The sequence below is a fragment of the Felis catus genome, chromosome C1 (assembly GCF_018350175.1).
Source record: "Felis catus isolate Fca126 chromosome C1, F.catus_Fca126_mat1.0, whole genome shotgun sequence".
Lineage (NCBI taxonomy): Eukaryota > Metazoa > Chordata > Mammalia > Carnivora > Felidae > Felis > Felis catus.
The window spans coordinates 98,406,572-98,429,674 of NC_058375.1; the positions used below are offsets into that span (position 1 = coordinate 98,406,572).

The 23,103-nt window shown below is 45.4% G+C and overlaps 1 protein-coding gene across 3 annotated transcripts in view; it reads left to right on the forward strand.

The window, feature by feature from the left end:
• The window catches only part of LOC111561798 (cell wall integrity and stress response component 4-like), a 125,157-nt gene that overhangs the window by 38,092 nt on the left and 63,962 nt on the right, over window positions 1-23,103 (forward strand). The window contains exons 3-4 of one of the 3 annotated variants that reach the window (XR_006582895.1): window positions 3,420-3,495; window positions 13,033-13,109. The gene's annotated coding sequence lies outside the window, so the exon portion shown is untranslated. Of the gene's footprint in view, window positions 1-1,753; window positions 3,496-3,940; window positions 4,108-13,032; window positions 13,110-23,103 lie in introns of those variants that run through there. The other 2 variants (XR_002744679.2, XM_045033320.1) reach the window with 2 other exon arrangements.

Below are 23,103 nucleotides of genomic sequence, written 5' to 3' on the forward strand. Positions count from 1 at the left end.
ACCCCACTTCCCAGACGGAGAAGCGACTTGCTCAGTAAGTGACAGATGATTCTGGTTCTGTGCGGCTGAGTGAGTGTTCTTTACTCTCCTTACGACTACTCATTCGTTTTATCACTTGACAAATTCATGAGAGGAGTTTAATGAAAGATTACCCTGAACCACATCCATGTCCTGCCAGTTTACATTTGTGACTTGCCAGCCCGATCTCTACCTGAAATTCTGGGCTCATTTCCAACTGCTGACTCAACATCGCCATTGGACATCTAGTAGGCCTCTCCAACCTGACCAGGACAAAACAGATCTTTTTAAGTTTTGCCTCAAAATCTGCTATGCCTGTAGCTGTGTTCATTTCTGTAAATGGTCTCAGCATTCATCCACTAATGCAAGCCAACGTCTTATCCGTCAGAAGCTTGCTGAAAAATATAGCAAAATGAGTCCCCACTTCTTTCTTTCCCACTGCCACTGGCCAAATTCTTCTTCTGTCTCTCACCTAGATTATAGCAGTAGTCTGTTTGCTGGAAGTCTCTTGCTTTCGACCTCCTTCTCCATTCCTCGTACGCAAATCAGACATGCGGTGTCTTACCTAAAGCTCTTCAATGGCTTTTAGATTAATACCCAAACTCCTACAGGGCTTCCTTATCTGACCCTCATCTCACACCGTTTTCCCATCACCTACTATGCTCCAGTTACTCTGGCATCCTCTCTGTTTCTTGAACATGAGTCAGGGCACTTGAGCCTCCCCGTGGCCCCTCATTGCCACGTGTCTGGCTCCTGCTTGTCATTCAGATCTCAACTTAAATGTCACTTCCTCGGAGAGCTCTTTCCTGAACACCCAACTTGAAGAAACCATCATCTAGTATGTCACCCTTTCTTTTTTTTTTTTTAATGTTTATTTATTCATTTTGCGAGAGAGAGAGAAAGCGTGAGAGCGAGCGTGTGCAGGGGAAGAGAGAGGGGGGTGAGAAAATCCCAAGCAGGCTCTATGATGTCAGCACAGCTCAGTCCCACAAACTGTGAGGTCATGACCTGAGCCAAAATCGAGTCGGCTGCTCAACCAACTTCAGGCACCCCACATAACCCTTTTGAAATTTCTCTTTGTAGTACCTATTACTACCTGGTTGTATTCATATACTTGTGTGTTTACCTCCCCCCAAAAATGTAGATCTGAACTGGTCTTTCTTGTTTATCTCTGAAACCCAGAGCAGTTGTTCTCAACACCTAGAATAATGCCTGGGATATAACACGCACATCATAAACATTTGTTGGTTGAATGAATGAATGCTTTTGTAAGTAGTGGCAAAGGAAAGTTTCTGGATGCCCTCTATGACCCAGTCCTCAATGGCAGAGATGTATACTGCTTTGTATTATCTATTTCCAGATAAAAAGATGGCAATTCTAGAAACCAATATGTATCCGAGGACATGAATGTAGTCATCGATGGTAGAATAACAACTGGGCCATAGTTCTTTTTTCACGAGGCTACTTTCACTTTTCTAATCCCACTCTGCCTCCTCAATGCCACAGGCTTGCTGGGTGAATAGTGAAGTTCTCTTTACCCTCCTCAAATAAAGCTGTTTCTCTATTCTTAACTCAAAAAATCCACTCGCGGGGCGCCTGGGTGGCGCAGTCGGTTAAGCGTCCGACTTCAGCCAGGTCACGATCTTGCGGTCCGTGAGTTCGAGCCCCGCGTCGGGCTCTGGGCTGATGGCTCGGAGCCTGGAGCCTGTTTCCGATTCTGTGTCTCCCTCTCTCTCTGCCCCTCCCCTGTTCATGCTCTGTCTCTCTCTGTCCCCAAAATAAATAAACGTTGAAAAAAAAATTAAAAAAAAAATCCACTCACTTATTTAGTTTGCCATGCCTTCATCAAATATATATACTCAACGTTCAGTATTTGCAAGCCTTTGCTATGATAGTGGTAGAGGGTATGTATTTGTGATCTGAGCTTTCTGAGAAAAAAGGCACTGATTACAGCCTCTGGGAGGTTTCTGGCCAATCAGAAGAAACACTTGACTAGAGGTGAGGCAGGGGCTCAAAGACCCCACTGCCCCCATAATATCTCCCTCACTGTGTTTGTTTCCAGGAGTTATGTGGGTACTACTGTGTATGTATCCCCACAGGACAAGACGCATAGGACTTCTCCCCCATGGACCCCTAGCTTGACTACCTGGGGTCTAGTTGTAATCCTACAATTGCTCACAGGTGAAGGCAAATAGAATAGTCTGGGCCAGTCTTATGATGAAGATGAATTAGACTCTGACCTTCATGGTCACCTGTTTAATACTTCCCCCAGTGTCCTACCCTCCCCTCATCTTATATACCCTGAAGAAAGAAACTAAAGAATATATTTGGAGCAAAATTACATGAGTGAGGTCTTTGTTGACTTCCTTATTTACATTTATAGCCTTGTCCCCACCCTGGCACTTCCTGCCCCTATCTCCAATCTACTTTTCTCCATAGCATTTAGTACTTTCTAACATACTAGGTAATATACTTTTTTCCTTATTAAAGGGTCACTCCAGTGAAAGGTAACCTCCTCTATGACAGTAGGGGTTTTGTCTGGTTTTCATACTTCCCTATCCCCAGTGCCTTTAAGAGTGTCTGGACATTATACATGCTTAATAATTATTTGTTGAATCTATTAGTCAATCAGATACTTTGAAATGTACAATATATATTTTTGGCCTAGAAATTCTATTTCTAGGAATCCATTCTTCACAAATTGGCTTGAATGAAAGAAAAGTGTGTGAACCATCTCTTATTATTTATGAGTGTGAAAAATAGGAAAAAACATAATCCTTTAGCATTAAGTGATTATATAGATTGTGGTATGTCCATACAATAGAATGTTATGAAGTCATTAAAATTCACTTCTTAGAAGAATCTTTAATAATGTGGGAAAATGTTAAGAATGATAGTCATTAGTATTTCCTGATTTGATTGCCAATTTATAAAATGACTATGTATATGTGCTTTGAAAAAGTAATGGAATAATGGAATAACAGTATCTGTGGGAGATAGGATTATCTCTGGTTGTTTGTGGGAAATAGGATTATCTCTGGTTGTTTGTGGGAGATGGGATTATCTCTGGTTGTTTGTAAGAAGCAGGATTACAGATTATTTTAATTTTCTTTTTTGTGCCTTCCCTGTGTTGAATTTTCTAAGAAGCAGAGAGGGAGAAGCTGGCAGCAGTGGTGGGATATTTCCCTTGAGCCTGGGGATTTGGGAGAAATGGCCTCCTCTTTAGTTACCTCCTGGTAACCACACCCTCAGATAAATCCCTCCCACACTGACCCTGGGGTTAGCTCATGTGTCTCAATCTGGCCAACGGGACTTTAGCAAACATGAAACAGATGGGGGTTTGAAAGTCACTTGCGCATTGGCGTTCTGTTGCCAATAGGAACTCTCCCTCTGTCATGCAGACAAATCTGGAGGATGAGATACTATGTGAAGAGAACCCTCAGCCATTCCAGCCATCCCATCTGACACCATAGACATGTGAGTGAGATTCTAGACAGTGGCTGTTGAGCCACTAGTGAAATGTGGCTAGTATGAATTGAAATGCATTGTTGTTTTTTTAAGTTTTTATTTATTTATTTTGGGAGAGAGAGAGTATAAGACGGGGAGGAGCAGAGAGAGGGGGAGAGAGACTCCCAAGCAGGCCCCACACTGTCAGCGCAGAGCCCGATGCAGGGCTCGAACCCACGAACGACAAGATCATGACCTGGACTGAAACCAAGAGTTGGATGCTTAACTGACTGGGCCACCCAGGTGCCCCTGAATTGAAATGTATTGTAAGTGTAAAAATACATACTGGACTTTAAACACTTGTATGATGAAAGAATGTAAAGTATTTCACTAAGAATTTTTATGTTAATTAGACATTGAAATAATAGTATTTTGGACATATTGTGTTAACTTAAACTTCACTTGTTTCTTTTAGGTTTTTTAAATGTGGCTACTAGAAATTTCAAATTTCAGATGTGGTTTGTATTACACTTCTATTGGATAGCTCTATTCTAGACTGTTTAGCCACAGACAAGCCATCCCAGACCAGAAGGACCAACAGGATTGGAGCAAATAAAATTGTTGTTGCTTTAAATCACTAAATTTTGTCATGTTCTGTTATGTAGCAAAAATGATCTGTTACCAGAAGTATACTGTATTTTACAGATCCTCCCAATTCAGCATCTTGGCCTTTATGGGAATGAGCCAGACCCCCAAGGAAGCTTGGAAAGAAAGTGGTCATTGTGAAGAACAATGACCAGTGATCTGGTGCTGGAACTGGGAACATCAGTGAAAAGGTTGCAGAGTTTGGAGGGGCTGGAGACTGTTGAGAGAGCTTCACCTTCTCAGATTCCCAGCCTGGAAGACACGCCTCCTCAGCCTGCAGCTCTGGAGAGCAAGGGCTTTTGGGAATCCTGGAGAGGCCCTTCCTCCCCTTTCCCACTCCTGTTCTCCTTTCCTATCTTCTCTGTGTGTGCTCTGCTGTCCTATCCCACAGAGCTCTGTGGGAAAAAAACACTACATCAACAACAACAAGATAATAAAGGGCATGTCAATGAGAGAACAGGAGGAGGGAGGGGAAAGGGTGATTTTGGCAGCAATAACCCATCATCTAGAGCCTCTGTGCTTCCCTCAACTCCCTCCTCCCTGAACCAGATGGGACTAGATGTCAGAGCTAGAGGAAGCCATAGAGATCGTCCAATCTAGCCCTCTTCCTCTTACAAATGAGTTAAGCCAAGGCTCAAAGATGTTAAATGACTTGCCTAGGGTCAACAGGAAATGAGTGGTGGCAGGTCTAGGGCCCAATTTCTCAACTTCTGGGCATAGCACCTCTTTGGAAGGCCAACCCTCTCATACCACTCTATTTACTGGCTTTTGCTTTCATCATTTGATGTCTTATGGATACTCTGGTTCTTGATGACTTGAGCACAGTATTAGAAAGTATTCATCCCAGGGACTTTGGCATCCATATGGGAGCATCTCTGCCCTCCCAGGTCAGTTCTTTGAGGAAGTCAGTTCCAATGACCTTTATCTCTGTTCCCTTTAGTTGCTCATCAGCCATATATTAGGTATAGTTGCTACACCATGGCTCAACTCAGAATTGCTTTTCTTCAAGAGTCCAGCCTCCTGTATATCGAGTCTTCTCACTTGCCTGCTTCTGTGAAATGTTCTCTTAGGTTTCCTCTGTGCTGAGGTGATTTCCCCCCAGGGTGGAGGTGCTCAGCACTTCCTTCCAGGAGCTTGCCACCCTTCCTTGGAACAGAAGAATGCTCAGCTGGAAGGCTGCTTACTGTTGACAAAGCAGCCTGCAAGAAGACATTGAAACCAATAACCGAAAAAGGATCTGGATAAAGGATGAAATCTGTCTGGTATCTGGAACCTTGTCACCAACATGCTAAGCATCCTGATTTTCTGAAAAGATTTTTGACTTTTCATCCAGGTGTTTAAAGTCAGGAAGACACATCCAATGCTGTATAACTACAAAGCTGATCGCCATCTCAGTATCAGAAGGCACAAATAACAATGTGGCTCAATCCAGGGAAATCAGCCAGAATGACGTTCATGGGCCTAAGGAGCTGGCCTTTGGATTCTTTCTGGTCCACCTGACAAACACTCCAGGTGGCTGTCTCGGTCCATTCTGGTAGCTATAACACAAATACCACAGGCTCGGAAGCTTAGAAACCACAGGAATCCACTTCTCACAGTTCTGCAGGGTGCGAGTCCAAGATCAGGGTGCCAGCACGGTCAGGCTCTGGGGGAATGTCTCTTACGGACTGCAGGTTGCCCAGTTCTTGCTGTGCCCTCACATGGTGGAAGGTGCAAGGGCTCTCTCTGGAGTCTCCTTTACAAGGGCATGGATCCCATTCATGGCCTCACAGCTCTCACGACCTAGTCATGTCTCAGAGGTCACAGCTCCTAGCACCATCGCCTTGGGTGTTTCAACATAGGATATCAACATATGAATTTTGGGGGGACACAAACACTCACACCATGGCAGTGAGACAGAAGAGAAAAGCTCCACGAAGTGATGTGAGAGTGGAAAGGAGAAAAGCATGTGATGCTATCCAGGAACCATCTAAGGAAACAACTCTTCTGAGGCAGATTGAGAATTTTAAAACAACACTCTCCCACCCAACTGCCCCATGACATCTGTTAACACAAGAGGCAGAGCTATTTCCTGGAAAGGCTCCTTGTGTTTACAAGGGTGAGACCCTCTTGATGTTTTCGTAACTTTAATTAAAGAGCTGAGGGATGGATTTATATCCTCAGCAGTTCCCATGGGGGAACACACAGGCTGGTTGTACACAATGCAGCACATTCAAATAAAAAAGAGAAAAAGTCAATCAATTATCCAGATGTTTTTGCATTTTACATGGATGTAGCCACAGTGGGGCTTTGGTCCTTGATAATAATGGATTATTCTTGCAAAATGGTGGAGAAAAATGTTCTTGAAAGGAAGGAAAAGGGTGTTTTCCCAGTACTCTTTTGCATTTTCTTTTCCTTTGTGAGTTTAACAATATCAAGCAGAACATGGAGACAGAGGAGACATGACAGAAAGAAGCCTAAGACATGCCCCTCCCTTCAGACTGCAGTGGGTGCTTCTGGTTGGAATAGAGCAGCCTTGAAGTGGCGGGTAGGGGGGTGGAACATCTCTTAAGCAGAGTCTGCCATTCTGTAGTGTGCAGAATGCCACACAGTAGGTGTGTGCTCACAAAGTGTTAATGGTGGGGCGCCTTGGTGACTGTCGGTTAAGCGTCTGACTCTTGATTTTGGTGGTTGTCACGGCTCGTGGGTTCGAGCTGGCGCTGGGCTCTGCGCTGACAGCAGGAAGTCTGCTTGGGATTCTCTCTCTCTCTCTCTCTCTCTCTCTCTCTCTGCCCCTCCCCCACTCTCTCTCGAAATGGATAAACTTTCTTTCTAAAAAAGGAAGTGTTCATGGCATTCAACATGAGTTTCTGTTTCTCATATAGTTCTTTAATCTTTCTCTGAAATCTGAATTAGAAATCTAGTTCTTTTGGGGCGCCTGGGTGGCTCCATCGGTTAAGCTTCTGACTTCAGCTCAGGTCATGATCTCGCGGTTCGTGAGTTCGAGCCCCGTGTCGGGCTCTGTGCTGACAGCTCGGAGCCTGGAGCCTGCTTCGGATTCTGTCTCTCTCTCTCTCTCTCTCTCTCTGCCCCTCCCCTGCTCCCACTCTGTGTCTCTCTCTCAAAAATAAATAATAAACATTAAAAAAATAAATCTAGTTCTTTGGCTCAAGGAAAAGGTTCTGAGACATTAGTGTGCCTAAGAATTGTCCTAGAAATTAAGATGTTAAATTACAGGTTTCTGGGCCAGTCTCAAATATTCAGATTCAGTAAGTCTAGGGTGGAGGTTTTTAAGAATCTGCTCTATGAAGAAGCACCCCGATGGTTCTAGCATGTCTTTGCCTTGAGAAATAATTAAGGCATTGCCTATTCCAGCTGTTCTCTTCAAAAAGGGCACACACAGGCTGACAGAGCAATTGTCCGGCCAGTGTGGGAACTAGGTTCCGGAACACTCTGATCAAGTACCAACACCCATCTTTCTAGCTCTGTAACTTTGGGCCGGACAATTCAACTCGAAGAACCTCATCGAGTTTCCTCATCCACAAAACGGAGAAGAAAATCTCAGCCCTACCTAACTGAGGAGCCAATATCAAAAACATCACCAGGTGAAATAACAAACGTAAACGTTTTGAAAAGTGTCCATCACTTGGAAAAGATTTCATTGTGTACGTATGTAAAGCCTTGTCATTGTTATTTTCCATTAACAGCCATTAACGCATCCATCTGAAATTGTTCGAGAAATTGTGTGACGGGGCAAGAGGCCAACTGGGGCACCGGGGCTGCTCAGGAAGGGGGCACGTGGGTTGTGCTGCTCCCAGGCTGCCAGGAAAGCTCAGGGAGTACCAAGGGGGGAGAGAGGCAGGCAAAGTGTGTGTGTGTTGTTGTGTGGGTGGAGGGGATGTTGAGTGTTGGAGACAAACTTAACTAACGCAAAGCTACAGTTTTGTATCGGGTTTCAGGTTACTGGACACGCATAACATGCTTGGCGGGGTCCGGGGGGGAGGGGGTAGTTCTCTGGTTTTTTTCCCCAAGATTTTTGAATAAGCCTTGAGAGTCACACATAGTAGAGTATAGGAGGATAGCTTTTCATGGAAAAATAAATAACAAAACGGAACATTATGGAAATAGTATGGGAAAAGAATCAACTTTAACATAAAACTTAAAGAATGTGTTCCAGCTAGCCACAGAGGGCCTCTCACCTTCTGGATATTCTCACTCTCTTTTTGGACAATGGGAATGGCCAGCTATCTTCCTATCCCCGAGGCTGGTTTCAAAATAGCCGCTTCTCTTGGGAATTCAAACCAAAAAAGAAGCCTGCCTGCCTTCCAGGAACCGGGAATGGAACTACGTGCGTGCGCTTCATCTCGCACAATGTGGATGGCTGTGTCTCTACCTCCCCCGCGATCCCCCACGATTAGGGAAATTATGCCTGTCCCCTCCTTGGCACAGACCATCAGAGACTCCAAGCTGTGCGTCTTCAGGGAAGGGGAGACGGTACGGGGTGGAGAGGGGACCAGAGCCACTGGCAAGAGGAGCCCCCAGCCCGAGGTCAGAATGGGTCAGCCTCTGGGTCCAGTAGATTCCATCTCGACAGGTTAGACTCACTTCACTCTGAATGGAGACAGCACCTGCGGTCCCTGCCCGCACCGTCTCTCGGCACACAGACTGGAGTTTGCACGGCAGCTTGGTGTGGCACCAGGGATCACTGAGGGCATCCACCCCCACTGGGTGGGAGGTGGCAAAGGGTTTAAAAGTCAACAGAGAGGGAGACGGGAAGTGAAGAGGAACCTATCTCCCATTTAAAGTTTTTTGCAGAAGGCAAACAAATGGAGATTGGATTATCAGCTCGGAATTCGGCCTGGAACAGTGGAACGTTGAAGGGACGAGGTCCAACCTTGCCTGCAGAGGCCCGGGGAGGCCTTTTGTGGTCAGGCCTGGGCTGCTGGGCGGAAGAGGATGCTACTTTGCTAGTGAGGCCCCCGTGAAGTCTCTGGTGCATCCTGAGCTTGGAGAACGGACGGCGCCATGCAAATGCGGGGCTGTTTTCACATCCTTAACACGTCCCAGATTTGTGCTGCCGAAGGCCAGGTCCAGTTGTGTGAAATTCCTGCTGGTTTTCCTTTTTGAACAGAGCCCCGAGTGAGATGTCAGACCTGCTTCTTTAAGCAGGATAATAGAATATGCCACAGTGCAGTTGACTTCTAGAGGAACAGTGAAGCAGATAATCCCTAGCTCTGGAAAAATCCCCAAATCACATGTAATTAGCTTTTGGAGAGAGAAAGAGAGAGAGAGGGAGAGAGAGAGTGTGTGTGTGTATGGGGGTGGGGGGGTGGGGCAAGAAGAACATATTTAACTGTATCATGCTTGCTTTCGTTGATATTAAAATGCATAAGCACACCCTAGTCCTCGCTGACTAATGACAGGTGTCGGAACGCTCTGCAGCGTTTGTGGGCACAGGGGGCCGTCACCCTGCAATGGCAAATGGGGTGGAGCATTTGTGAAATAATGAAGTCACGTGTGTGTAATGAGGTGTTTACTGCCCTTGAGTATTCTCTTTAAATTGCACATGATGTAAACTCTCGGTTAAGCTTCTGTTCCTCTTAACTCGGCGATCTAGGGGTGGAGCGGGCTTTCTTGTATGTGCGAAGTCGGTTCTCCAGCCCCTGAGGATGAGCCTTGTCCCGGAGGTGGCTGGCAATTAGAATGATTCGTTTGTGGATGTGCTCCTGGGAAGGGAACCTTCCAGGGGGAAAAGCACAGGTGGACTTGGGAGAACTTTGGCAGAAGTCCCCCCGCCTCCCTCACAGCAGCACATGTTTTATGAGCCTTGACTTGAGAGCCGTGCTTTGACACCCCTTGAGACGGCATGCTCCAATTTTCCAGACACCTGAAGGCGAGAAGTCCTTTCGTTCTGACTTTGTTTCTGATGTTAACTTTACCCCTTCTGGTTGGGTAGAACGTTGAATTCCCTGGCCTATCAGAATGTCTACACCTTGCTTACTTGGGCTCTTTTCAAGTGTCGCTTCACGTCCCACGCCCGACTTGACACAGCCTTTTGAAAATTTCTGGAGACGTAAACTGGAGTCTCCCCTAAATTTTCCCATAGACCAATCAGCCCATTCACCACCTCAGCTGGTTATATTTCTGGAGTACCTGCTTTACTTTCTCTGTGGGGCAAGGAGGACACAAAGTCCTCCCGGCTGTGTCCCCCCGAAGGTTGTGATCTCATGAGCAGGGTGATACCTTTAGCAGATATACAAATAATGGCTTTTGAAAAATGCCATAATGTGCTGTGGTCAGAGGGGGAAGGTTAGCTAGGGCTGGATTTCCCCAAGGCAAGAGTGAGCTTCCCCCCTCAGGTAGAAAGCCTTCAGGGAAGACTTAGGAAGCTATCACACCTTCTGGCTATTCCACAGTCACCAGCAAACAGAATTGGGTGAGTTTTAAAGATTTATCCTTGGTAACAGCACCCCGAGTGTAAGTCTCCAAGATCGTAGTGACCCTGGGAAGGTTGTTAGACTTTCCAAAGGGTCACCAATGGGATTCTTTGTCTCCTCATGGTGGAGGGGAAAGTGGCATGGAACAGATCTGAATCCTTACTCTGTTTATATTTATATTTGTCTTCTATAAAATGAGGATGATATTACCTACGTGCAGAGTTGCTGTGAAGGTTAACCCGTGTAACTAACTGCCCAAATACAATGGCCCATTGTAGAATCTCAGTTGGTAGCAGCTATTATAACTTTGGTTCAATCCTAAACTCTCGAGACAGATAACGTCTTTGAGACCAGTCACAGAATTCAGCTGGAAACTATTGAGGAATTTCGGCAGTAGAAACAAATGAATTGTACCATTTTATCACTTAATAGCTCTGGGACCGAGAACACACATACTCTGTCTAAGTCCCAACCTCCTCGTCCATAAGACATGCTTTATAGGTTTGTTGGAAGAATTGAAACAGTAATCATGAAAACGTTTTCCCCTTGAAATGTAAAGCCTCCAGATACGATTCGACTCAAATTTGTGCGGATAAATATGTGCGTTTAGCAAAGCTGGAGAAAAGTCAGGTGCCTCTTTGTGGGTCTGTAAGCAATTCCTGGGTTCAGGAGGAAATGATTTCTTATTGAAGTCTTTCTTACTTAAACAGGAAAATTGAGACTGAGAGAAGTTATGACATGTGTGACATGCCCCAAATTGTGACAAAGCCGAAGAGGAACTTGGTCTTCCCATCTGGTATTTTCTGTCAGACCAACTTTAAGAGCAGGTGATGGACGAGCATAACTGAAGGAGGATTTCCCACCCTGTCTGCTCCTGGCTCTCCCGAGCCAGGTTTCCTCTCGTGCCCACAGAGTGTTCAACCCCATTCTGGCAAGATTGGGCAAATGGCTCCACTGTCTCCAAAGGCCGATGGTAAATGGAGTTTCAGGTAGTCGCAGGGATTGATTTTAGTCTTAGGTACTGTAAAGGAAATACTTTTAAGGCTCTTCTAAAAATAAAATTCCTCTGACGAGATGTTTGGCCTGTGGCTGATGTGTTTGGAAACCTGTTTTCTGTAAAACTCAACCTCATTAATCTACTTGCAAATCCAGAAAGACAGCTTTCAGTGCACACATCAGGGCTTGCCCCAAACCTTCCATGCAGAGAAATGAACCTCAGGCTCAAGGTGCCTCTATCTTCTTTTCCCCCCAAACAGTTCAGGAACTGAGGATTTGGGTGTCACGGTCAGCCACACCTCAGCTCTGGAAGCCAGCACTCAGGGCCCAGGCTCTTCTAGGGAGGCCATTTTCTCTCCCTGAGTCTTAGTACTTCCCATCCCCAATGCCATAGGGGACCTTGGAAGGGGCTGAAAGCTGTCACCCTCTTACAAATCAGGGAGAGTCTCTCCTCTCCAAGAAAGGCTTTTGTATCTTTCTGGCTCCTAGCTATTTCCACAGTTCCTGAAGAATCAGCCTCTGACATTCCAATTATTCATTCATCAGAACTGTCAAATCTTATGAATCTCTTCCTCCCTTCCTCTGGCTGGCTTACTGTAGACACTCATCTTCAACAAGTTTTGAAATCATCAAAGACAGTGAAAAATACAAAGAACTCAATTCCAACCAACGCTGTAATTTACTGCTATGTAATTGGGGGAGTTGCCGTTTCGTAAATGGAGGTGACTGTCTCCGAAGGAATTAAATAGTCAGGTGAACTCAAGGACCAGGACTTGGGTGCTCATGACCTCCAACTTTTCTTCTCTATTTTACAAGGTTGTTGATCCAGGTGGGGGGAGGGTCGCAGTTTATGTGATGTTCACAGGATAGAGATGCATGTTGTGAGTCTCCAGCAAAGTCCTGGTGTGTCCTCAGTGTACCCAGGGTGAGTCCCACACGGAACAGACTTTGCCACCTTTCGTCAACTTTGCTCAAGACACGCTCCTTCAATACCGTGCCTTGACCTGATGTGATTTCCTGTAATAAAAGGATTAAAATCCATGCTTGTTGACCTACATATTCCACGTGCATATTAAGAGGGTCGTCCCAGTAGCAGCGGCTTGATGTTGGGAAATCTGAGCCTGGATCGTGTGCTGGGGGAACTTTATGAGGCATTCCACGATGTCTAGGCTTTAATTTTGCTTTTATTTCAGTGTGACAAGATGTGTTCGACTGAGATGCCTTTGGGCTCTAGCCCTGGAATTTATGAAGAGAGAACACTGCAGGGTTATGGCATGGGCGAGACTGGAAGATGTCACCCACACACAGGGTTCAGCACAATAACACATGTTAGAAGAATAAACTAACACTGGAACAGTAAACACACACACACACACACACACACACACACACACACACAGCAAACCCAGTGTCAAATCCTGGACACCCTCCATTTGGTCCTCTCAGTCTTGTGAGGTTGGGGAACAGTTTCATTAATACTGTCCTTTCTTTCTCCCTCTCTCACACATAGGACAATAAGGGAGGACAGGAGCCAGGAGCTACGTGTCTGGGCCCCTCTCAACCCTGCCTTCATTTCCACTTATTATTGTAAGTAATTTATCACTATTCTCTCCTCTCTCAGTCTCTCTCTTGAGCCTTCCCCTGAGCTGCCTCAAAGGTGGCAGATGACAGGCTGGTCTGGCCAGGAACAAAGACAGTTATCCTTGACTGCCACCTGTCTCTCTATGGGTGCCTGCCCTGTCTTGTTGCACTCCCTCTGTGTGTCTAATTTACACGGCAAGCCCTCTGGGCAGGGGCTTTTTTTTTCCTCTGCTCTCCTTTATGGTTATGGCTTATGTCTGATGTTGAATTGTTCTACCTCCACTCCCCTTCACTCTTAAAAAAAAAAAAAACACCAACAGAAAAATCTTTAACATGTTTGACTGCTGTTAGATATACATAAAAAAATTTTTTTAAGGGTAAAATGAGACTTGGGAGGTGCTATGGTTGGAATGTCTATGTCCCCCTGAAATTTATATGCAGAAATCCTGCCCCCCAACGTGATGGTATGGGGCCTTTGGGAAGTGATTATTAGGTCATGAGGGTGGAGTCCTCATGAATAAGATTTGTGTCTGTATGAAAGAGGTCCAAGAGGACTCCTTCACCCCTTCCACTATGTGAGGACACAGCAAGAATGTAACCATCTATGAATCAGAAAGGAGGCTGTCATCAGACACTGAATCTGCTGAAGCCTTGATCTTGGGCTTCCAGCCTCCAGAGCTATGAGAAATAGATTTCTGTTGTTTATAAGCCACCCAGTGTATGGTACTTTGTTATAACAGCTTGAACTAACTAAGACAGGAGGCTTTTTGTGGCCATTATTGGGTGTTTGGTGCAGCTGGTGATTGCCAGGGAGAAGACCTAAATTAGTCCTCAGCCTTACTGAGAATGATGACCTGAACACAGACCAGGACCAGGACCACTGATTGCTTTGCTCAGAACAGAGAAGACTTAAAAAAAAAAAAAAAGAAAGAGAAGACTTTGTGATTTGGACCTTGAGGTCGGGAAGTTTTCTGGGATAGAAAAACTGGCCTCATTGTCAGAGAAAAATACCTCTTGAGTACTTTTCAGAGTACTATGCTGAAGATTCCATACCAAATATAGGTCATTTAGGGTTAGACAAGGTCCAGGGCCTGGTGGAAGCTATTATGTATTTCTTTAATCCATCCATCTATCCATCCATCCACTCATACAGACTTTAACTACAGAGATAATTTTAGAAGATAAACATGGTAACATGCTCCCAAACTGTCATCCACTTGCACATAAGTCATTGTAATGTGACTAGAAGACCAGAGGGCTACAGATGAAAGGGGAAGGACAATGATCTGGCTAGGAGAGGTCCACACAGCAGGTTTTCTGGAGGAGTGCTCGGGGTAGAAGAGAAGGGCTGCAGAGGAGACGAAGCATGCCGTTTGGGAGGAAGGCCTCTAGAATGCTCGAAGGTGGAGTGAAGGGGCCGGTGGTCATGGCCTAGGGCCTGGAATGGGTGCTCAGTAATGAGGGCAGTAATGACAGCGGGGGGCAAGCTAGAAAAATAGAAAAGAATCATGGTAACCGTCAGGGTGTAGTTGGGAATCCGATGAAGAAGCCATGCATCATAGGCCTAGAGGCTCATTTAAGGAAGTGGAACAAGCAAGGAAATGGTTCTCAGTACAAGCAAGGATGAGCATTCCATATCTGACATCTGCCCTATGTTTGAGAGCCCATGCTCACAGCTCTGAGTCTGTGGCGGAGGAAACGGTCTGGTTGAGACACTGATAATGTGCAATGTGTTCATGCCCAAACGGCCAGGGGCTGCTCCTATGGCACAATGAACGCATTGAGAGTCAACAGTTCTAGAGACTGGGAGCTCCAACAAGATGCCAAGGCCTAGAGAAGTAAGACCTGAGCACATGCCATGAAGGTGCAGAGAGCTGTGGTCTCAGACCTTGGAAACATCATCAAAAGAAGCCGTTCAGAGCAAAATGCATTCCATGTGTTGGCTCTGCCCATGTGTTTCTTGTCAACGAGGCTGATCTTCCTGGGTTCGGAGGGTTTCTGTTTGAAATTTTATGAGCCTTGGCTGGGAAGCAGCATTTACCCCTGAGCTGTGGGAGTTAATGGCTTCTTCTGGCAGCATGACTCCGGGGGCCTGGGGGAGTTCCCAAATGCCAGGCAGGGATAAACTTATAGCCCATATTTCAACTTAATATTGCACTTTACTTATAGGAAGCCAGGGACCAAAGGCTCCTCAGAGCTCTTCTTCAGCATCACCTCAGAATCTGATGTGGTGTATCTGGGTTCACAGGACCTTCCTTGGGTCAGTGCTTAGAGCGAAGAGCAGCACTTTTATGGGGAAGATGCCCAAGGTCAGTGCCAGTGCCAAATAGGGACATCAACCTACATCCAGAGCAGAGGCTGTATTTGCTCCTTAGTCTTCCATTGACACTAATGGAACACTAATAACACTAGTTATTGACACACCACTGTCTACTTAATTTAACTCAACCAACGTTTATGGGGCAAAGACTGGGAGTGGATCTTGTATCGGGTGCCATGATGAATACAAAGGGACAACATTGGGCTGGGAAATCCAGAGGATGATGGTTCATGCTCTGCCCTTCTGTAATTTATCAAGTTTTGTCCCTGTGACAAATCATTGCCCTTCTCTGGGCCGCTGTTTCTGCATTTTACAAATGAGAAGTTTGGATCAATTAGCGTGAATCCAGAAGAAATTCAAAGTAATGGAAAGATTCTTAAAGTATTGATCTTTGGATGAGCGTTGAAGGAGACTTGTGGAATTTCTGCAAATATTGGTGTTTTGTATGAGTGTCACTTAACTGCTTGTGATCTCTGGTAGAGTATCTACCTGGAATAGCCTAAGAAAAACTCCTCACTGCTGCCCAACTTAGCTGTCTGGGACCCCTTGCCATCCTGTGTCTTCATGCCAGCCTGACATCTTATATGCTAATTTCCTACAGATAAGCTGCTGTTCACAGCAACGATCCCAGACCAGGTTATTTACCTGCACCATCCCAATATTCTTTCTGCCTGAGCCCGACTCTTGGCTCTACCTCCTCTTTACTGTCTTCTGTCCTCTGGACTTAGGGTTGTTCTTTGTTCTTCTTGGCTTGACTCTTAGCTTTCCCTCAAGGTCTTGGCTGGGACCCATGCATGGACTCATCTCTTTTTCACTACCTCAGTTAGGATTTGAGTGCCCCATTTGATCCCCCATGACTCAACTCCTGTTGCTAGGCAAAAAAAAAAAAAAAAAAGAATGAAAATCCGGGGAATTGGAAACTCTTGAATGTAATACTCCTAGCTGGGAAGTAAGCACCTTACCAGAATTTTAGCCAAAAGTAATGTGTATAAAGGAAACTGTGGAAGATAAGCTAAAATATGACTCATTTCAGATTCCAACCATTGGTCCCAGTTTTATCTTTTGAGGTCACACATGAACAAGTTTAATTCCTTCCTCCTATGCCAGCTCTTCACATATTTCATTACAATTATCAAGCCCTTAACCTTCTGTGATCACCTCACACCCCTGCCAAGTCAGCTCTTCTCCAGGCAAAGCATGTCAGTTTTTCCAACATTCCTTGGATATTATGGTTTTGAGTATTTTTGCCAACCTAATTGCTCTGCCTAATCTTGTCCAACTGATCTCTATTTCTCTTCCTTTGAGGTGTCTGGAGCTACATGCTATACTCTAGACGGGCTCTGCAGTCCTTTGCTTCTCGAAGTGAATTCCACTCATCCCAGCTTCTGTGACATGACCTGGGGCCAGGGCTCGGGGCAGGGGGTCAGTTTGTTGCAGTCAGATATGTTTGGGAAATCCTGTGGAGTACCATAAAGTCTTGGAGATTTCAGAATGTGCTTCAGAGTACTGAAGGACCTGAGTAGTCCTCTTGATCCTTCCCTAACCTACTGTTTCGTAAACTAATTTGACCACAGAGCTGTTATCTACACGTAGACACCCTACCGGTCCAAAGCCTTGGAGAGCACTGCTCAATTTTCACCCCTGCCACCTAAAATAATTGATTTTTCCTCTATCTGTCTTCCTCTCTTCCTCTTTCCCTCTTCTTTCCCTCCCTTCTCCCCTCCTTCTTTTCTTCCTTCTTCTATCATTCTGACTTATTGAGTTTCATACCCGTCAAAACACTTAGATATTTTTCAAATCCGTTGCTGATAAATCATGACCAACTCCTCCTACCCTCTTTCCTGTAGCTGGGCAATTGGTATGAAGCATAACTTGTGTATCTTAACTTAAGTCATTAATAAAAATATGGAACTTAACTAATATTTTTGGAAAAATTTAAGTGTAGGGCTGAGGACCACGTCCTTCCAATACGGTAATTCAATTAGTTATTAACTGTCTTGATTGTATTATCCAGCTAGTATATCTTGGCATCCAGCCCTTGTTTTCATGCTTGGAGTCTATCTTGAAATGCTTGTCAAATGATTTACTGCAGTCGTATTCACTACCCAATCAGATTCCCTAATATACCCATATTCTAGATATGCAGTCTAGAATCAAACTGTCCTAGGAGGAGAGGAAATTGAGACGGAAGTACTTTGTCCTTTGGGATTCCATGCACAAGTTTAGAAACAGGTGAGCCTTGAATAGTGGGCAGATTTTGAACAAGCATAGGACATCAGGAAGGGGATGGTGAGAGGACCGGGGTAAACATAAATAATGGACTGTAGGTATGTGTAGACAGGCTTGCAGCAGTGAAGATAAATTCAACACATATTCATCCAGAGTTTTCTGTTGTGAGGCTTTATGCAGGGAACTGGAAGGAAGGGAGCTGAATGAGATGACTAAAGAAGTATCCAATGATTAGCTTTGTAATTACCACTTAAAGGATAAAATATGACAAGTGTTATGTAAAAGGAATGAACAAAGTAACATAGAACTTTTGCCCTTGGGGGAGTCAGGAAAGGCCCCCAAGCTAAGCATAAAGACTGGGCAGTCTCTGCCAGAGGGCTTCAGAATTCAAACAGATCCCACTGCTCACGAGTTGAGTGTGACTAAGGGGAGACAAAACTTGGTGGGGATGGGAGTCACTGACATGTCATGGGGGCATGGTATGAGAAAAGACCCCTTCTGCAGACAGTATTGGAGGGAAGACATGGGTGGCAAGAGGGTCATAAAACAGGTGCAAAGGGGATGAGGGCCTGGGCCGGGGTTGTAGTCTCATAGGTAGAAAACCAAGAGCAAATGCGAATACTTTTCAGAAGAAAAATTAGCAGGATCTAATGATGTTGGAATCGGAATAAGGAAAAGAGTCAACAATGCTCGTAAAGCTTTCAGTCTGTGAGGCTGGAGGGAGGGCCATGTGGGGAGGGGAGGTAAGGAAGAGGATGAGTTCAAGCACAGGGAGGGGGTTTTGCTGGTAAATGCCCGTGTTACCCATGAGTGGCTGAAAACCCTGAGATTAAACATTCTGAGTGTTTGGAATTGGTCTAGGGCCAATTAAGGTTTTTATTTTGTTCCAAACATTTCTGGATGTGGTGAGATTAGTTCATGTCATTTATACGAGCCAGTCTCACAGAACAAACACATTTTTGTGTTTGTTGGACACAGGGCCGTGCAGGAAGTAATTCTGGTGTATGTTGCCCTGGAGCCAGATGGCTCCACAGGGTCTTTTCTTTGGGGGTTTTCCACTGTGGGACTTTTCAAATGTTCAGACACTATGGCTTCTGTTCTGGGGCTGGTGTGTGTCTAAGACAAATCCATATGGATCCCTAGAACCTTCAAACTGGCTCCCTTCCGCTTTTCTCCACTGCTGCCTCTACCAGCCGGAATAATCCCAATCCATTCATTCATTGGTGGATTGCCTCTTTCTTTTGAATATGTTCTATCTGCTAGTTTCTTATTGGTTCTTTTGGGAAGGAATAAAGTTTTATTTGCTCCTGATCATTCCTTGCTCCCATCTTCCCCAGAGCCTCACAGCACATTTCTTTGGTCTGTTTTCCTGCCAGTTTATATTTTCTGGATGAGGTAGGCACTAAGAGGAAACCTTCCTGGCGAGCTTATAGGGCCGTGATGACCATCCACTGTCACCCATCTTTCCACACTGCCATGTGTTCATCACCTCTCCACCCCTAAATATGCTTCAAGGTCTTAGAGGACCACAGAGGTGGTGGGATAGCGCAGCTCCGGTATGATGAGGAATTTGTGTGGGTCCCTTTGTCCCTTATCTCTTGTGAGAAGTGACTGGCTAGCTCTGTCCAGGCCAGTGCTCCTCCATAATGAGTAGACCAGCATAAAGGGACCAGGTGACAAAGGGACACTGTGTGTGAGAATGGCAGAGAGTGGTCGCAGTGAATGTTTTTTAGCCAGAAAGGTACCTTAGAGCAGATGCTTTCCGTTAAGGATCTCCGGTCCCTGTGTGCCCTCCTTCTCATAACTTCAGCCCTTCTCCTCACAGGGTCTCTGCCCCCCAGATCCTTCTCCTGAGACAAGCACTTTCGAACTCTTTGGGAGAACCAGTTGGACTCTATTTCACCCATTTCTTTTATATAGAGATACAATTTCTCTCTAATATGCCTTTAAAAGAGCAAACTTTCTTCTGCTGGGAGACTTGGAGTCTCAAGATTTATTTAAGAAAAGTTTATATACAATAGGCTGAATTTGTCAAACAAAAGAGCTTGGCTTTGCGGCAGACCTCACCACGAGTCGCCCAAATGATAATAGTTATAATCTAATAGTGCTAAGAGATCTTCGCACTATTTCATTTCTTACAAAGACCTCATGTGATAAGTGATTAGCCCCATTTTACACATCAGAAAAGATCAAAGAGATACAAAGGGATTGAATCACTTTCCAGAGGTCCCGCAGCTGGCAAGCGAAGGAGCCAGGATGCAAATCAGAACTGTGCCCCTTCAGGAAGGTGCCTGTAGCCTCCGCACTATGGGGCAGCACCCTGTACACCTAAAACGTTCACACTGTCTTCCTAAGAATGCATTCTTGGGGTGAATGTCCCCCTTTTCTTCCCTTTCCCCTGAGGTTCTTAGCATTGGACCGGCTAATACCTCCTAGCTGTATTTCCCAGGCCCAGGTCTGGGACTCTGGTGGAAAGTTCACAGATGATAAACTGTTGACAGTTATCCTGAGTTTCCCCGGACTTCTGGTCCTTTGCTCCTTCTAGTAAAGCTGGGACCTCAGGTTTGAATTAGTTCAGAGCTTCACAGAGAAAACAAGAGGCTGTACTTGCCCATCTAAGAGGTCATCAGGGTGAATGTGGTTTTGAAGGAATTGCTTCTCCTAAGTGTAGCCTGGAGTCGCTTAGTTTCTTATGTGGCTGAGCAGACGGGGTTGGGCATGGGGAGGGGGCAAGGGGCGGGGCCACAGCTCTAGGCCAAACACCAGATTAGGCCTTTCTTAGCCCCAGAACACTGAAGGATTTGGGGATTCCTTGTGATTAATTAATATTAATAATTTAATTAATAATAAATAATTAAATCTCAAAGAAAGTAAGTAGGAACTAACCTGACTTAATGTTAGCTAGGGACACTATTCAATTCGGCGTTGTCCATTTAAATATTGTTGAATGTATGGCTTAGAGAAGAGGGACCTGTGGGCCTTTGTCCCAGCGGTGGGGACTACATGTGTAGGGATGCAAGAGGAAGGGGAAGTTGAAGTGTAGGGTCTGGGAAACAGGTTGAGCAGATGGATCTGGGAAGTCCTGATGGGATGGAGCCTGCAGTACCCTGTGGATTCCACCTGTGCCGACACGTGCTCCATGGGTGAGGACACTTCTCTCCCAGTGTACTAGGCCTGGAATGACCACCCTGGCTCACGCTCCTAGAACGCAGGCAGGCATGTTCGCTCCTTACAAGTCAACAAGGCCACCATTTCATTTTATACTTGAGGAATCCCTGGCTCCCAGAAGCAAGACCTTGTCCAAGGTCATCCAGCTAGTTAGGGGCAAAACAACAGCTAGAATCGACTTTCCAGATTTCCAAATTCATGAGCTCTTTCTTGGAATTTGGGTGAGGTCCTGTGGAATCTTAGAGCTCAGTTTTAGCATCCTGCACACTACTGGCACTGTGACCTTGGTCTTTGTCTGAACCCCTCTTTTATCATCTGTACAATGAAAATATTAGTACTATCGCGGTGGTGAGGGTTGCATAAACAGGTAAGAAAATCTACCTACCAGAGGTGCTTAATGAACCATCTTCTTCCCCACACAGATTGGCCTCCCTGTCCTGTGTGGACTCAGTGTGGAAGAGGTGGCCGCTGAAGGACAGTTTCCTTTGGCATTGGCCCGGGGCCGAGCAATCGAGGTTCAGAAATCCTTGTCTAGCTTCACCCTGATGAGGCTGTGGCACTCTGGTGGTGTCAGCCTAGGCCCCAGGCACATGGGGCACCTCCTCCCTATGGACTACAAGGTCAATGCCATTGCCTTCTACTATGACATCTTCTCCAAGGGGCTGGCCCTGGCTTGACCTCCTCTGAGCCCAGTGGACTTTGGGTCCTGGAAGGAAGGAGGACTTTTCTTTCTTTGTTTAAAATACATATAGAAGAAAATAAACTCACTTTATCCACCCGCCACACCTCCCAAAACCCATCTTTCCCAACTATTCCAAAGAAGGAAGGACAACCAGTGCTCTGATCTGTTGACCCAAAGATCCTAAACCCAGACTCTCTTAAGTCTTTCACTCCGTTCAACTCTGACCAGTTGGTTGGCGTATTGAACCCTTAATAATAATTGGTGATAGTTATTACAACAATAATAGAAATGGTTAGCAGTTATTGTTTTTGGGAGGCTCTATGCCAAATACCCACATTATCTCATTAAGTCTTTACAGAAGTGGTATGAGGTGGGGTTATTATCCTCACGTGACAGAGGAAGAAACTGAGGCTTAGAAAAGTTATATAATTTTTTCACAGTTGTACAGCTAGCCAGTGGCTGAACATGGATTTGAATTTAGACTCCAGAAAGCCGATTGCGAGCCTGCCACCCTAGACTGGGTCCACCTGCCTTGGAATCACACCCTCCCCTTTGACCCCAGATCTGGAGCAAGTTGGCAGGCCCAGCAATGTCCACTGCCAGGAGGGACTTGTCTTCATCACTTCCACAGAGACTGCAACAGAAGCAAATAAAACATGAAGAAAAGGCTTCCCAGAGTACCCACCCTCCCCTGGTGGGGCTGGCTGTTTTAAATCCTTCAGCACAACATGAAGGTCATAAAATAGGACGCTTGCAATTTCCTCCCTTCTGCGCTGGCTCTGGTGGCAAACAGAATTGATGGAGGAAGGGGACACCCTGGTCGGGTCTCCACTCCTTGCTCAGCAGGCCTGGGATGTTTCATTGGCTGTGCTGTAGTTGGGACTGAAATGGCATTTCCATCTCCGTTCAGAAACTTGAGGAGTGGTGCCCAGCAGAGAATATCAACCACCACTAACATTTTCTTGAGTTTTTTAATTTACAGAACATTTGTACTTTATACCTTGTACCTGTATCTCCTGATTATTTTCCAAATTTCCTGAGCCAAGTCTGTGAGTCCTTTTGACCTTGAGTATCGAAGTTGCAATAAAAGGCTAGGGATTTAATCAAGAAAGTTGTCAAATTAGTTTGGCCCTTTTGCCCTTGAAAGAGCCCTGCATTAAGAGTCAGAAGAAATCGATTCTGAACCTTAGTTTTCTCATGTGTAAAAAAAGAACACTGATCTTACCTGCTGTACATGGATATTGTGAATATCTAATGAAATGTAAGTAAGTAGGTGTTAGAAGCCCTAAAGTCCCCAAACCAGGTAAATTAGAGGGAATTTATTATCGCTACTACAAGCATTATAATCGAATTATAAATGCATGCATTTAGCTCCTTTTGTTAAAATTTTTTTTAACATTTATTTATTTTGGGGAGACAGCATGAGCAGGGGAGGGGCAGAGAGAGAGCGAGACACAGAATCCAAAGCAGGCTCCAGGCTCCGAACTGTCAGCACAGAGACCGATGAGGGGCTCGAACTCACGAATCGCGAGATCATGACCTGAGCCGAAGTCGGACGCTCAACCGACTGAGCCACCCAGGCGCCCCTAGCTTCTTATTTA